This window comes from Austrofundulus limnaeus, unplaced genomic scaffold (genome assembly GCF_001266775.1).
Source record: "Austrofundulus limnaeus strain Quisiro unplaced genomic scaffold, Austrofundulus_limnaeus-1.0 Scaffold214, whole genome shotgun sequence".
NCBI lineage: Eukaryota > Metazoa > Chordata > Actinopteri > Cyprinodontiformes > Rivulidae > Austrofundulus > Austrofundulus limnaeus.
The window spans coordinates 605,837-622,748 of record NW_013952616.1 but is presented as its reverse complement, the minus strand read 5'-3'; the positions used below and the strand labels follow the sequence as shown (position 1 = coordinate 622,748).

The 16,912-nt window shown below is 38.2% G+C and overlaps 1 protein-coding gene across 1 annotated transcript in view; it reads right to left on the bottom strand.

Annotated features, from left to right (window-relative positions):
- The window catches only part of LOC106525132 (neurexin-3b), a gene marked incomplete in the record, with an annotated part of 484,453 nt that overhangs the window by 192,837 nt on the left and 274,704 nt on the right, over positions 1-16,912 (bottom strand).

The following is a 16,912-nucleotide window of genomic DNA, read 5'->3' as shown; positions in this document are numbered from 1 at the left end:
TATCTTATCTTATCTTATCTTATCTTATCTTATCTTATCTTATCTTGTCTCTATTGAAAAAAATCTATTTTCTTGTCTTATTGGAACTTGCATTTTAGTAAATTGTTACAAACTGGACAAAACTATTATGTAGCGCTGTAATTGCTGTGAAAATCTTATCATTTGGCTTTCATGAACAAAAACTGACAGGTCGCTAATATTTTCAGCAGATTCCTTGAATTATGATTAKTTTACTTTAACACTGCAGCATTTTTCATGTATCCACAAAACTGCTTTCATTTCTAAAACAACACAATTAAAGTCTTAAACAAGTTTTTTTCACAAAAAAATCAAGACATTTTTAGTAATTTTACTAATGACATATACATTTGTCAACTCTAAAAATATTGTCCTTAATTTAGCAATGTGAGTAAAATCTTAGTTAGGCAGCCTGTTGGTCTCTGTTCAGCATAAGACACAAACATTTCTATGTGTTGTATGATTTGAACAAGCAGAAAAAGGCCAGAGGGATGTAAGGTATAAACCTGCAATTTTTGCACTTGAGAAGGTAAGCATACTTTTGGAGAAAACTGGTATAAATTACGTTTAGTTATTGTTTAGTGAAAGATGGGATATTTTCTTCAATGTGTTTGATTGATATTTTAACCACAATCTTTTTGTGTAAATCCAGCAAGTATCGTTATAAAGCAGAGATCTGGTCTAAAATGATTGAAGAAGCGAGCAGCGTCAATCTTTTAGTTGCACCCTAATGGAGGAACTGAGCAGAGCTAAAATAAGTGCAATCCCTGGTGGGCCTTGGTGAGGTAAATCAAGACACTGTCTTTCATAAATTCAGAACATGCTTTGTCTCATGCTTAGCTGATGCCATGTCACTCTCCCACCTTTCAAGTCAGAAACAAATGAGCTGTCTGCTTTTGTGTAGCTGTAGAATAACAAATAAAATAATGCAAAGAGGCAGGGTCATTTTCTTGACTGCATTTGATCACTAAAAAACAGAATGGTTTAATTACAAAATGTGTCTTTCCCCTTCACAGTATTTTGGCCACTGAAGCTCTTTATTAGTTGATGAATGCAGAAGGTTAAAAAAAAATTGGGTCTGAAATTACTAAAAATGCACAAAGTGAGATTTTTTGCAAAAGTTTATGATTATTAAAGAGCTGCAGACCAAGACAAACTACCTTCACTTCTCTGTGTCGTGACGAAGCCAGGCCATATATATAGAGAGTGATTTTTTTAAAGGTTATATTTGTTAATCCCTGGATATAAAGCTTTATTTCTTGAAATATTTTACAATCACATCTCTTAGTATTCTGAATGGAACAACAGGATTCATCACACGTGGCCAATTATTATACCTGTTTGGACATACTTGCACTCTTTATGTGGAGGCATAAGTGCAGCATCTTGCTCCGTTTCTTCTGTTTTGTCTCAAGATGTAAATACCTCTCAGTTTTTTTACTTACTTATGGGTAGATCTTCCTCGTGCTGAAAGAATAAATTAAATGTGGGCATAATTTCAAAACGAAGAATAAAGAACGATGGAATCTACTGGCGAAGTCAAACTTGTTCGAAAAAGGGATTGAAAGTTAAACTGCTGTGTTGGCGCACATATTTTACAACCATTTTCATTTTCATCGTTTCATTGAGGCAAAATGTTTTTCAAAACAGTAATGACATTTCCAGGAAAACAGCTCAGTCTTACATGGGTGGTTATAATATTCTGAAAGATTGTTGTGACTCCTCTGGATAGTAATTAAGATTCATCATGGGCCTTAAAAACAAGATAAAACTAACTTGGATAGTCAAATGATGTTTAAAAAAAATAGAAAAAAAAATATAATTTTTTGGGCTAAAGCATAAAAAACAGCTGTAGTGTAGTAAAATAAATGGTTTTCATTAATCTAACCTCCAAAGTTATTTTTAAATATGTTTTTCCCCCTTTTGAGTAGTTTGGACAACTGTTTAAAGAACGTGCTGAAAAATCTCTTCTAACATCATCTTCATGCCTCAAGATAATTAACAGGATTCAAGCATATGTTTAGACTATGTTTACTGGTTTACTAATCTCCTATAATCCCCAAAGAAATTGCACTTTTGTGCTAAAATAAGACTGCCTATTTGGGTTTCGCACCAACTGTGAGAGTTTCCTCAAATTTATTCACATTTCTCCACCTTCTATTATGGATTTGCTGCTAGTTCTGAAAAAGGAAAAACCTTGGCACCATTTGTGGAAAAAAAAAAAGAAAAAAAAAGGCAAAGACTGGGAGCAATCGTGAATTGGTATTGTCAAATTTAGATTAGGAAACTTATCCGTTTTGTAAGGAGCATCCAACAGATGGTCTTTATGTCAATGGCAGACACCCACAGACAGCTGAAGTTATTTATACACACAAAGGTGCCATAAAACTTAAAATTCCTTTACACTTGACACAGAAATCACCCATATCTAAACCTGCCGATCTCACTCATACAAAGCACAAAGACAAAATGACTAAAATGTATAAACAATGATTTAAACAGAGATTCTTCCAGACTACAATATGTACTGTATGCTTACAGCCTTGTTTGCCAAACATAGTGGTTTGCAACACTGGAACTCCACAGAGGATGATCCTGTCTTCCTTTTTCCTAACCCTATGAATTACAGACTACAAATACTGCCATCTTCAGAAATTCTCTGACAACTAGGTGATGGATGCAACAGTGTAGTAGAAGAGATTGAGCACAGGGAGACTGTGGTTAACATTGGTTCGAACAAAATCATCCACTCTTGTAGTACTCGAGAGCAGTCCTAATCTCGAGATCACTTTTTGATCGTCTCGGTCTTGTCTTGGACATTGAAGTCTCCTTTTTTAAGACCAGTTAAGCCCACAACTGTGGAAATATCACTAAATTGCTTGAATTGTCCAATTTGCTTTGTTAACATCCTTGCTTTAATTGAAACAAGCTGATTATAATCCAAACGTGACTCATTACCATTTATGTATTTTTGTTACCAGTGTCACCCATCTCCACCCCCTTTCACTCACACGTGGCACTCCAAGAAAGAAAGCAGTGGTTGTCTAGGAGGGGGAGAAAATGTCTGCAAAATCTTCCGTAATACCGCTTTGGCTACACAAATCATAAATAATATGTTTGTAATACAACATCCAGAAGAAAGCGCACAGTGACTTGTAAAGTCTGCAGTGTTTTGGTTTGAAAGATGAAAGGGACTTTTCTCGTCACAGAAAGGAAGCAGACAGAAAGGCAATCTATATGTAAGTGATGTTAGCTAGCTAGCTAATGTTTGCAATCTGCCTCTTTACCAAAACTCTTCACCTGGCTCACACACAGAGATTCACTCAGTAGTCATGTTTCCATCCAATTTTAATGCAAATTTTGAGCGAATTTTTAAAATTTTGCAAAAAGGAAAAAACGGAGCACTGCGAATCAGACATGTTTCCATCAACTGGCTCGAAGCGAATCAGTTACGTCAGACGCATGCATGTAGTGAACAGGAAATAAAAGTTGCATCTTAGGACAATGGAGAGAAGTTATCAGGAACGTGTTGTTACTGTCTGGAAAGTTGTAATTTTTCTGTCATCAACTAGTTTTGGCAATTTTACATGCGGTCGGGAGACATAGGCTAGGTTAACACTGCAGGTCTTAATGCTCAATTCCGATTTTTTGAAAGAATCAGATCTTTTTGTGTGAACGTTCACATTACATTTTAAATGTGACCTGCATCAGACTCCTTGTGTGAATGCTACACAGCACTGATGTGACACACATGCGCAGCAAAGACGTCCCGTCTCATCAGCTGACTTGTTTGTTTACCTAGCTAGCATGGATGCTACTTTTTGCACGTCGACTCTGAAGTCTTTGTTAAATCTCAGAGCCGATTAAATAATTATCTGACATGCTTGTTTAGTTCAGTGTTTATATCTGAACCTGCCTCTGAGCAGATGCTCCGGCGAAGCTTTTTATTTTTGAACAAACGAGCTGGAAATAAAGTATCGACTGAGTAACTTTAGGATCGATACGCTCCGTGACTGAGGCTGGACGTAGCTATCTACATGGAAAATTAAAAGTAAAAAGACGAGGCAACTGGACTTCTGTTTTGGAGCTGTAAACACACGGAGCTACAGATTAAACACCGTGACTTCAGGTTAGTGTCTTATCGTCCTTCATCCCCTCCTCCCTGATGAAAAAGTCAGATGTAATGCGGCATGAGCGTTCACACTGCAGTCACTTTGAAAACATACGTATCCGATTTAAAACCACATACTGAAACGGCCTGAGTCGGATTTGAAAAAATCGGATTTGTCGCATTCAGATTGTCATAAAAAAATCAAAAATGAGTCAGATGGGTCAAAAAAATCGGATTTGGGTCGGATTTGCCTGCTGTGTCAACGTAGCCATAGAGAAAGAAATGCAATTTTTTCACATTACGGGAATAACTGAGAATACGCCGACAACGGGAGGAGGGTCCTGCTGCAGTCGCGGCTGCAGTCGCACTGGTACTGGGACTGGTTTCAGACGGACCGCGGGAACAACTGATCAACATGTGAGGTAAATATTCGGTACGTCAGAACTTATTCAACAAATGTGCTTCCACCTCTCCTTTTGCACATTAATTTTTTTTCGAAAAAACCAAAAACCACTTCAAGTGAGCGTATCAACTTTGATGCAAATTAGAGAAGTTTTTTCGAATCATGCCGTTTCCATCCACCTTTTCTGATGTGATACTTCAAAATGTACATTAAAAAACCTTGATGGAAACACGGCTAAAATTAAGTTAGCTACCTGTGTACAGAATACTGCATGTTTCAGAGAACTAGTTTCTATATTATTCCTGGTTTTGGTCTTGACTCGATCACGCCCTCCATCTTTCTTGGTTTGGTCTCAACCCCTAAAAGTCTTGGTCTTGTCTTGATCTTGACTTGGTCTGTGGTTTGGTGGTCTTCACTACAACACTACAAGCTTTTAATGCTAAACGTAACAAAACACAAAGAAGCTGGTGGTCAATCTGAGGAGGATTAAGGCACTTGTAACTCCTGGCTATCCAGAGGGCCCACATGGAAATATGGCAGAATGACAGATCAATGGTTAGCATTGATGACTAAAGCAAGAAGGTCCTACGTTCATTTCCCAGTTTGGATCAGAGGTCTTTCTGTGTGGTTTCTTGTGCTTGTTCGGGTTTTCACCATGTACACCAGTTTCATCCCACAAACAAAACAAAACAAACAAACAAAAAAACATGTCAAACATGCAGACCTCCCTTGCAAAGGAGATCTGTGGTCTCAATGGAATTTGCCTGATAAAAAAAAATTAATAAATAAATTAATTCTACAAAAACCTAAGGGTGTAAATATTCGATACACTGGAATGGCCTAGGACGTCGCCTAGTAGAAGCAAGAGTGTATTGCTGGATCCTTGGAGACCGTGTCTTGGTGCTCTTCTGGTCAACTTAAGAGATGGAGTTTTTTGGACAAAACAGGAATAAAAACAGAGATTTTAAAAGCATGAAAAACTTTATGGATGGGTCTGAAGGTGGTGAAAATATTTAATGCACGCACATGTCATGAGACAAGCACTATGACAYGGGAGTCTCCAGGCTGCAGCAGTAGCCATCTCATCAAAAGGGCCGGATATGTCTATTTTCTGAGGAGGCGGAGAGCCTTCAACATCTGCAGGAAGATGCTGAAGATATTTTATGAGTATGTGGTGACCAGTGTTCTCTTATTTACTGTTGTGTTCTGGGGAAGCAGGCTAATGTTTCCAAAAGAAACACAAAAACCTATTCTCAAACTCAAATAGTGAATCATGTTTTTCTTTGTTTTGTATTATTTGGAGTTTGCTGTAATAAAGTTCAATTTGCCCACAGGGATTAACAAAGTATTTCTATTTTATCCTATTTGATTTATTCTATTTTAAGAGAGGGTGAAATGATAACTAAGGAACCTGGCATTAGAAAGTCAAGTAAACACACACTGAATGGCGTGAGGAAACTAGAAGACTCCACTAATCAGGAGATTTTTAGTCAAAGAAACATCTATTTTACCCCATCCCAGTCCTGCTTACATCTGTAGAAAAGAGCAATGAGACGAGTGCCGGTTTCGTACTCAATTATCTCTCTAATGAAGAAAGAGAATGGCATTTAATTACCCGGCCCCAGATTTAGACTCCTGGCGTGCAAGAGGTAAATGGATTTAATGTTGCGAGGATAAATGGAGCTACAGCGATGATATGCAGATGTTTGCACATATGCATAAGGCGTAACAAAGTACTACACAGCGTTTGATGTGCGGGTAAAGACTCACATACAAATCTGCTCTGTGCTATTAAAATAAATCTCAGAAAACACAAGAAAAGGTTGTGCCTAAGATTGAGTTATTATCAATTTTGAAGTCTGTTTAATAACACCAATGCATAGGAGACCCATAAACGTATGCCTGAGGAGTTCAAACCAAGAGCCAACTTTCCAGAACAGCTGCCAGCCAAGATTTGTTCAAGTTGTTTGACATGGGATAAGTGTGTGGAGGCGTAAAAAAGAGAAATGCCTTTCAAAAAATGGCAAACACTCTTCTTTGAGTCATCGGCATAATGACATCTGTAATGGGTATTTATTTCGACAAAGGAAACCAAGAATATATTAGTGTCATCAAAAATAAAAAATAAAAAAATGTCCAAAAGCTGCTTGATGTATTTATACAAGAGTTTTAAACAACTTTCTTTTAAATTGCTATGACGTTTTGTTCTCACTTGAACAAGTGCATTTGTCACAGATTGTTTTGGTTTCTTTTTAAAGACAATGTTTTGCTACTTCAAGAAGTTGCTTCCTAGTCAATGTGAAWACTTAAGCCCATTGATTCAGAAAACTGAAATAAACTCATGACAAATATGTGACATATAACATTTAATATTTTATATCTATCTATCCATCCATTTTTCTATTCTCTTTTCCTGCTTCTTCCTTTTCAGGTCGATGTCACTGGTTCCCACTGGTCATGTCCAGCAGTCACTGTGCAAGGGGCGGAGTACACTTTGGACAGTGTGCAGGTCCATCATAACACCATCTTAAATACTTTCTAATTAAGATATAGTAATGTGTTTTTAAATACTTCTTGATGTAAAATAACATACCTTCATCCACTGGTAACACTACCAATTTGGGGAACAAACCCCCAAAAAATAAATAAACAAGTTCTGTTGTTGCCAGTGCTCCACAAACCTTTGTGAACTTATGCATGGTAATATGTGTAATCCTGTATAAGTAAAAACAAACATGCTAATGAACAACCTGTGTCAAAAACTCCAGGGAAAGCTGACAATTATTCACCTAAGTGCCATCCAGAAAGTTTTTTTTTTGCCATCTGCCTACAGCCTGAAACAAAGCGCCATGAGATTTTCAAGTGCAATAAATTTCTTAATTTAGACCTGAAGCACGAAGCAAAAGAACCTGATGTCAAACATTACACATAATGTACATCATCATCCACAATTAAATTCAAACTGGGAACCTATTTAAACAGAAAAGTATGTTTTATTTTTACAGTTTTCTTTCTGCCATTTAGTTAATAGTTCTTGAAGAGTAATTCTGATCATATCTGTAACAACAAAGACCCAAATATCTAATTTATTTCCTGAAAATGTATCATATTAGTAGAGCATATTATGGAAATCCAACTAGTATTAAATTTAAGATTCAAACAATGATTTATAAAAATATTATTTAGTATAACTATTGGCATGTACCAGACATTTTGTAGCACTTCATATTACAGTCAGTTAATTTCAGTATTATTTGGTTCCTACATGTTACTACGGAGTATTTACAGGAAATGTGGTGTATTATGTAGTGTAATGCTAACATGTACGTATGGCATATGAAGCGAGCCACTGTACATAATACAGTCCGGACTGTAAATACTTTGTTGGTACCTGGTATGCAGCTTTAAACCACGCCATACATGCTTTAGAAAGGGAAATTGCCCATTGTAGTCTTACTGATATCTAAGTGTTTGTAGCCATATGACCAACAATCCATGCAGCCATGTTTCTGACATCTAAATTTGAACCAGTTAATTTTTTAATCAGTCAATGTTTTTTTTATTGACACAGCTAAAATATGGCATTTGACTTTGTAGCCTTGAAACCGTTGTCACAAGGAGAGCTCTCTAACAAAATACATCTCTTGCAGCCTATAATTACCAAAACCAAATTGAGAAGGGTTTAAAAAGCTCACAACACTCTATTAAAAAAAGAACATTATTTTTTAACTGGTTGAAAATTCACTTTTGAGGAAACTAGGAACCTCCATGAAGGTTTCGAGACAATTTGAAGACTCCCTCACAAATGTTTTTTGCAAACTAGTTTCAAACTGTCCAGTGACATATTGGCTTTTGCGCTGAAAGTGCCTTATAAGTAAAAATAACTACCCTTTAAGTATTTGTCTGTGTTATGGAGTGCTACCAGACATCTCTATTTTTAAGTACATCCTAACTTTGTTTTTGTTAAAACACTGCTAAAACAACATAACCAAAAAAATTTTTGTTTGCTAGATGCCTAAAAATCCACTTGTCTGTCTTGGTAGTCAAGCTCCAGGGTTTTGGGGAATAAAATTCCCTACTGTAAACAGCAGTTAGCTGTCTTGTTACCAGWAGTTTATCTCCATCATTCTCACTGTTAAACCAATTGGGAGACAAATTGAATGAATACAAATATTTCTTTACAAGTAGACACATTTACACATTGGAATTTTGCACAAACACTCACTATCGTGCACAGCATCCACAATGGCAAAATAATGATGCATGTGAGCAGAAAGCACACACTATACCTTCAAGCAGCTGCTGTATCAGGCTACTGAACTGTAATCAAAAGCCTTGGTTTGCCTCAAGGTAAATTCATCAGAAAAGTTATCACGCCTGAATTAAACATGTCAGTCTCGGTAAAACTATAAATGTTGAATATCTCGCTCACACACAAGAAATCAAACAGCAAAGATGAAAATAGGACWAGAAGAAAAGCTTGGAGAGAGGGATTATCAAGGAGCCCATCACTGGGAACAGAGCATCGTCAAGCAAAACCAGTTTTATGCCAGAGAAAACAGGTTTAAGACAAATATAAAGAAAATTCATGCTTAAATGCACTTTACACATCTAAATTCAGGGGTTGAAGAACAATATGGTCAACTGCATTCATTCATAGGATGAACTAACAAGCATAACCAAGGCTGCATAATAATAATTTATTAATAGTTTATCTATAGCTAAGTGACAAACAATTTGCTATTTTATTTAACTCAGATTGTTTCACTTTTTCTATAGGCAGTCATTGGAGATGATCTTATTCACACAGTCTTATCAAGATGGAGCCTTCAGCTGTCAGGTCCCAGTGTCAGACTCTTGCTGTGAACCCAAATGAGCAAATCAATAGCGTATCGAGTGAGGTCAGCCTCCTTGAACTCTCGCTCTCTGCTCCACTTGATTTGGCGGTGTGTGTGTGTCTTTGTGCATCTCCGACTCTCCTCACATATGCTTTGAATCTCACCGCTGAAGGAATGGAAATGTGTGGGCGCAGATAACCAGACATATGTCAGAGCCCATGAACAAACACACTGTGCTGTCACATATCAAACACTACATTTTCGTTATCATCTCACTGTCCATCAATTACAGTCACCACAACTGGGGAAGAAAGAGACGTCTATTTCATTACAAGTACTTAAACAGCAGGAGATGCACTTAAGCTCTCACACGATTTAAGTGCATTAAATATGCTGTACATATCAAATAAATTTGAGTGATGTTATGTTACGTCAGTCTCCTTAAAGAAGCCATGGTCCCTTTGGAGTGAAAATGTTTCACTTGCACTAAGCAAAGCAAGTATATTTAAAACAGAAAGGTTAGCTTTACATTTGTTCACTCAAAGCAAACAAAATAAACAAAAAAAATAAATAAACAGTAAAAGAAGAGATTGGTTGTTTCAGAAATTATGCAAAAAGTTTTTAAATGGTGAACCTTGGATTTCATTTTTTTGGATATTAATGCCTGTGGTCACGTTGTCAGTAATGAAAAAAAGTAGCATTTCTTTGAGGAATGCATGTTCCTGACTGCCTTGAAATTAAAAGTTTCAAATAAAGATCTTGTGCAATCTGACATCAATCTGACTTGTGATGTGAATAACTACTGCCTTAACAAACGTAGCTCTAAAATGTCTGTGTTGGAGCCATATTAGGGCTTGTTAATGCTAATGCTTAATCGCCTTGATATACACGATTTTAGGCTTCTAACACTGGACGAACAACCAAAAATGACAAAATACAGTGGCTTAAGATGTAACAAGTGTAACAACCCATACATCGTATCTGGGTGGGACTAGGCTTCCTATGAAAGCTTTGCTAGAAAAAGAAAGCTCCCAATTCTCTCTATACATAGACAAATGGCCACAGCACTGTGAAAAACTATTATTCAGTCTATAAACATTTAAGACTGAGTAATGGACCAGTTTCCTTGGCTTAATTCGTCTTATGAACACATTTTTTCGACTACAGTCCCTATTAGGAAAAAGAAATCCATAAAACAAGATGATCATCTATAGGCAGAATAATTGCTTGACTATAATATATGAGCACTTAAAAGTTTCATAGGAAGGTCACAGTCTTATTCAATGTTATCTCAGGGAACACTTCAGAAGTTGCCTAGGGTATTTCTTTACCTAAATAAAAGGGGTAGGATAATTTGGCAAAGGCCAAGCAACAGAATGTGCTGCTCTGATCTTTTCTCAAATAATCAGCAATTCCAAAATCATGTGACACATGTTAGACCATATTATTATGATTTATGCTCCTTTTCTAACTTAAGAACTCAGACATCAAATGTTTGAAAATTCTCTTGTATTTTTCTGTTCTTGGAGAAATAAGTGTTCAGATTATTTCCTTCCTCAAGAGTCATAACACCCGTCATAAAGCCAGATCGGTGTAGGGGTCACGTCGAGTGAAATAATCAAGGAAACTGTCTTGGACCTCAGACCTCTGATGGGCCTTTAAAGAGACAAAAACTCGGTTMCACCTAGAACTGAATTTAGACCACCTCAGGTCAGCTTAACTTGTCAAAGAGACATTCTCTTTCTCTCAATCAGATAATAAACAGAATAATCTTCTTTTTATTTGATTTATTGTTCTCTTAACTGAAAATTAAGAGAACAATAAATAATAATAATTTTGATAATTAAAGAATGTTTATCAAAGTTACAGGAGAAAGGAGGACACATCTGTTTTCTCCTTCAGTATGATTTCAGCTATGTATGAATTTTCTGTGCAAAAATCTTATTTAACTAAACTAATCTTTATGGTTTAAAGTTGATGAAACATTAATGTTTTATTTGTCTGAATCATATTTGCAAATGTTTGAATTTGAAGTAGGCACGGTGGCTCAGTTGGTAGAGCTGATGCCTCTCAGCAAGAAGGTCACCGGTTCAAATCCCGGTCTGGGGACCTTTCTGGGTAGAGTTTGCATGTTCTCTCCGTGCATGTGTGGGTTCTCTCCGGGTACTCCGGCTTCCTCCCACAGACCAAAAACATGACTGTTAGGTTAATTGATAACTCTAAATTGTCCCTAGGTGTGAGTGAGAAAGTGAATGGTTGTTTGTCTCGTTTGTCTCTATGTGTGGCCCTGTGATGGACTTGCAACCTGTCCAGGGTGTACCCCGCCCCTCGCACTGTGACTGCTGGATATGGGCACCAGTGAACCACGCAACCCTGAAAAGGAAGAAGCGTGTACAGAAAATGGATGGATGGATGGATGGATGAATTTGAAGTAATTCATTCTTTCAGTTATGTTTTTAAAGAGTTCTCATCAGATAATAACTAAACAGGTCATGATATGTTTTGTTTCTGAACTACACAGAAGCGATAACCTTTGGAGGCGACAACAAGTCTCTGAATCAACATTTTCCCTGATATCTTCCTTTCCTAATCTAACCTCTGCTGGCGGAACTAAGAAAACCCTCTTTATCACTACCAGTTTCCACCCGAGAGTCAGAGACAGAGTCAGAGTCAGAGTTGGAAGGAGACGAACACACTTCCGTTAGCTGTTCCCCTCTGGGAGAACTAGAGTTTTGGCAGAGAAGTTCGTCCATAAGCCAAAGGATGGATCTCTCAGCCAGGCCACATCAACTCCTAGATGTGAGCCAAATACGAGCTTAACGCTCACAGAAACTTGTTTTAAAATCTTCCTGCCGGAAGTTTTATTTTGAAATCGGGATCCAGTTGGGCTTCACCTTTCTTCCTACAACTTGAAGCGGAACAAGCAGACGCTGTGAGAGTAACTTGTGCTGGAGGAACACTACCAAGTTGGAGAGTCTAAACAGATTTTCTGTACCGACTGTTGATCCTCCTAAATACCTGGACAGGTGACAGACATCATCAACAAAGGTAGAAGCTGGATTTGTTACTAAGTGTCGCTGTTCTGGCCAACGCTGAGCAGAGAAATGCCTTGCCTCTTTTGTTAAACCCACATACAGTATATTTAAGTTATAAGTTAGGAACTACCTAATATTTTATTTTTCCACCTTTTCTTAAACCTACCTTGCCAACCTTAAGTTATTTGCCTCAAATGTCTAGTATTCAACATCTAAAGGGCTCGACACACAGGAGGCGACGTCGCTCGCTCTCCATTCATTTCCTATGGAGCCTGTGCGGTGAGGCGACAATCGCTTGCTCTCCTCCAGCTAAGCGACCGGCGAAAATAGTGCATGTGAAATTTCACGCTCGTACACGTAGACGTGCACACACGAGCATGCGACGTGACATATGAAAGTTGAAAAAYGTTCAACTTTTGTCGCTGTCGCTTAGCATACAACCAATCAGCGAGGGTTTCAYTGACTGACCAATGAGAGGAGAGTATGCTACACACTGCCGTTAGCTAACACTTTCACCAAGTGATTACTAAAAAGCTTTGTGGGAATTTATTGGCACCAGGGTGAAGTTTATGGTAAGTGTTTCCTCACAAAATTGTATCTTGATGTGTGTTTGTTTTTCAATATCATTAGCATCGCAAGATTTGTTTAGTTTACATGTCCGTAATGCACATCCGCCTTCAGAGTCAAGAACCAATCAAATTTCGTGAAGACAAGCGACCCGAGAGCGCGATTTGCAATGCTGCGATCGCTATCACGTCCCGTGTGTCGGGTTTCACCCTGGCTGCGATGACAGCCGTTAATCGCTGTAGTTTGTCGCTGCCCGTGTGTCGAACCCTTAAAGCTTGACGTTTGTGTTCTATTTAAGTGCTTGACTGACAATTAACAAAGCTCGAAGAGTGCTTGTTATTGTTGGTTATAACCTTTTATAAGAAATTGATTGCTCACAATTAAGTGTATTGTAGTGATTTTGTTGATTATGTAAAATAAATGATCGCATTTATTTATTGATCAAATCAAAATTCGCTGACTGAAGCCACTTGTGTTGTCTATTCACTTTGCACTGGAAGAATATTTACCGAAAATAAAATGGTCCTTGCTAAAATACTTTCCTTATAACCTTGTTATACGAAGTGTAGGTGTGAACCCTACATCGGTGAAGATTAAAACTTCATGTGCCACCGTTAAAGTTTCCACTTGAGTAGCTGATCAACTATCAGTTTTTGACTGGGTGTGGTTTAAATCCACGAGGAGCAGATTGATGGAGAACAGGAAATTAGGTGACAGCAAGCTAGATCTACCATCACCAAACTGAAAAAAAAAAAAACAACAACAGGCTAATAAGTTAGGTCCTGCACTGAGTGACTGCTGCCTTCCCCTCTGCACAGTCCCACTAAACTCTATGTACACACATGTACACCTCTATCACAACACAGATTCATGTCTGTTTATGGTATATCCTTGTGTAGATGACAGAAAAGGTTATGGGACTCTGAGTGGGGAAGAGTGTAAGGTCGTCATTGATGTGATTATCTTCACCTGCCATTTGATCAGAGAGGAGCACATCTTGTCACATAAATAAAGACAAGGTACTGTAATACATGCATCTTTCTTGAAGAGACCACTCTGCGTCTATCAGAGGCAGCAGAGATGGCAACGCTTCATTGCCTGAGCCTGGCAATACCAATTTTTTTTTCATCTCAGTCGGTTCATAAAGAACGGTGTGTAGACACACAGGCTAACAAAGGCAAACACAATTGTAGGATATCGTAGTGTTTTGTACTGGATGACAGAAAGACTCTGCTAAGAACACACACTTTTCAGATTATATTTATCTTCTTCACTCTTAAGCAAGCATCACTGCTTGAGTCCTCTTGTCGAAACCAGAATCTATTCAGCTGGAAAATGGCATCTGTTCTGCCCATACACAGCCCAGACACACGCAGGGTTGCTGAGACTAAGACCCATTATCCCTGTTCATCGCCTCACTTCTTATCAGTGCATGTCCATGCATGATCATTGATGAGAGCAGGTTCTTCGGTAAGAGGGAAAAAAATGGAAATTGAAGTCCCATTGGAGTGCACGAGTAGAATTGAACCACATGGTAATGTGCATGCAAACACATAAGAGGATGGCATTGTTGTGGCAGAGGGCGTGACCAGGCATCTCTCCTGTTTCACTCTCTGGGTCTCCAGTCTGACATTACCATCTTACACCCACTCCGCGTCCCGGTTTGTTTCTCCCACCCACAAGTCGAGGGATCAGATAAATGTTTCTCCTTCCTGTTGCTTTTATTCACATCAGGCTCTGTGTTCCCGTGAGACAGTAATGCTGAAGAATAGCTTCAAGCAACCAAGGAATGAGACCTCGTTTTATCTTTGTATCAGCCGTGCCTGTCAGGCTCCAACGAATATTTTAGGCTCACTTTTTGAGCACAATTTTTCTCTACAAATAAAAAGCAAAGAAATCTCAGTTAAATTCCTGAAAGGTTCACGTGCATTGGGAACAATTGTTTTGTACATTATCATGTCAAAGGACAAAACTTCAGTTATAAAACCTACATCAACAAACATTAGTGGCATCCCAATACCAGCATTTTTACAAGAACTTGTACAAAATCCCTTGATAACCGGAACTGATGCCAATACTGGGATACTGGTATCAATACTCAGTTTACATTTCAAGTTAGATAAGTTGAAAGGAAATTGTATTTGTTATTTTCATTGTTTTTAAAAATCTGCAACAGTATACATGCTGTATATTTGATTTGATCCAATCAGAGGGGCTGTAGGTCTATAAAGAAGGAGAGTCACCTTGTTCTAAATAAAATAAATGTTTTTAAAGCTATTGTGCAATGTGTAGGTTCTAACTCAGAAAGTATTCAGTATCGGTAAGTACCCAAACTGAAGTGCTCGTAGTCAGTTTGAGTAAAACTGGTATTGAGATGCACCTAACAAGATATCACCTTTGTACTGACTGATGTTTTGTGTAGATGGGATGACTCGACTGATGTATCTCGTCAACTTGTGCAGTTGTCAGCACTGATCGATATTCATTAAAATAATTCCACATTCTGATTTTTATTTTTTTGGTCATCTCCACCAATGTCACAGCTCAACTCTTTTCAACTTTGCAAGTGCATAGGAAAAGGGCAAACAAAGTTTAAATCATTTTTGTCATAAGGTTAGTATTTTGGTGTGACAAGGAATAGATAGATGGGGTGGTGGGGCACAGGGGGTGTTAGGCACTACACTGCTCTCTATAGACCTGCCTGGGGTAGACATTCAGTATAACCAAAAAAAAGCAACTTTCATCCTGCTGGGTGAACATGAACTCTCATTTGTGAGTGTACGCAGCCACAGGCCTTTGAATTCAAGCCATGGCCCCTTAGTTATAAGCTCTGTTTTCATACACATAAACACACAAACTGAAACTACCGGAGGGAAGCTGTATTTGGCTGATAAAGTGTTGCCCTGAGCTGAGCATAGGTCCCACCTCTACATCTTTTCCCTAGTTTCCTTTCCTCTCTCTTCGACTGCCACCAGTCCTACCTCTTTGACCYGCTGCTAAGGGTTGCATGAGGTGTTAGGAGGTGGCTGGCACGTTGGTCACAGTTTAATGCAGTCGAAGCACACAGATAGACAAGCAAGTTTGCAACAACGGTGTTCAAGTGGCAGTAAATCAAGGTGGACAGCAGCTCAGACAAACAAGTCGAAAACTCACCGCGGTTGAACGAGCATTAAGCAAATCCTGTGGTTTTGCTAAATCTGAACCTTTATTTTCTGTTGTTCTCCTCTGTGGTTTGCATTTCAGAAGGTCTTTTGCAGAAGCTAATTAGCTTGTGATGGAACAAACACATCTGGCTGTAGGAGAATCACACCATCATGAGAGCACCCAGATGGACTGAAATGCAATTATATGTGCTGGATTAATTATGAGTTCTTTGTAAGGACACGAATGAAGGGAAAAACATCATGTACACATACAAAAGGGAAAAACCGTTGTAACAGATGTCCCCAGCATATTGATAACAGTTGTTTTAACTTCAATGCCGCCTTGCTTTGAAGACTAAATAACAGAGCATTGGCAGAAAACCAAGACATTGTACTGTTGGAGTCTGACGAGGGATTGCCTTTTATTTGCCACAAAACAACATTCTTTTTAAACATGTATATACCGCAAGAGAAATTAAATGAGCACTAGCTGTAGGAGGATCATTAGAAAGTCTATTTCAAAGCCACCTGTTCGCCAGTGGTAAATGGAAGAAATCAAGTTGTCCAAACTGTCAGGAGGACAAAGACTGCAGTGAATGGGCTCCTGTATGAAAGCCAGGACTCTGGTATAGAGCTGCAAAGGCTCTGAGCTCAGTGAAAGGTCTTTTAGGTGRGACCTTTTCATACTCTTAAAAACAGGACTGTGTCGTATAAAGAAAGGATAAAATTGGTATTAAAGGCACAGTGTGTAGTATTTTGTCAATTCTTTTAGCCAAAATTGAGATAATCAATAATGA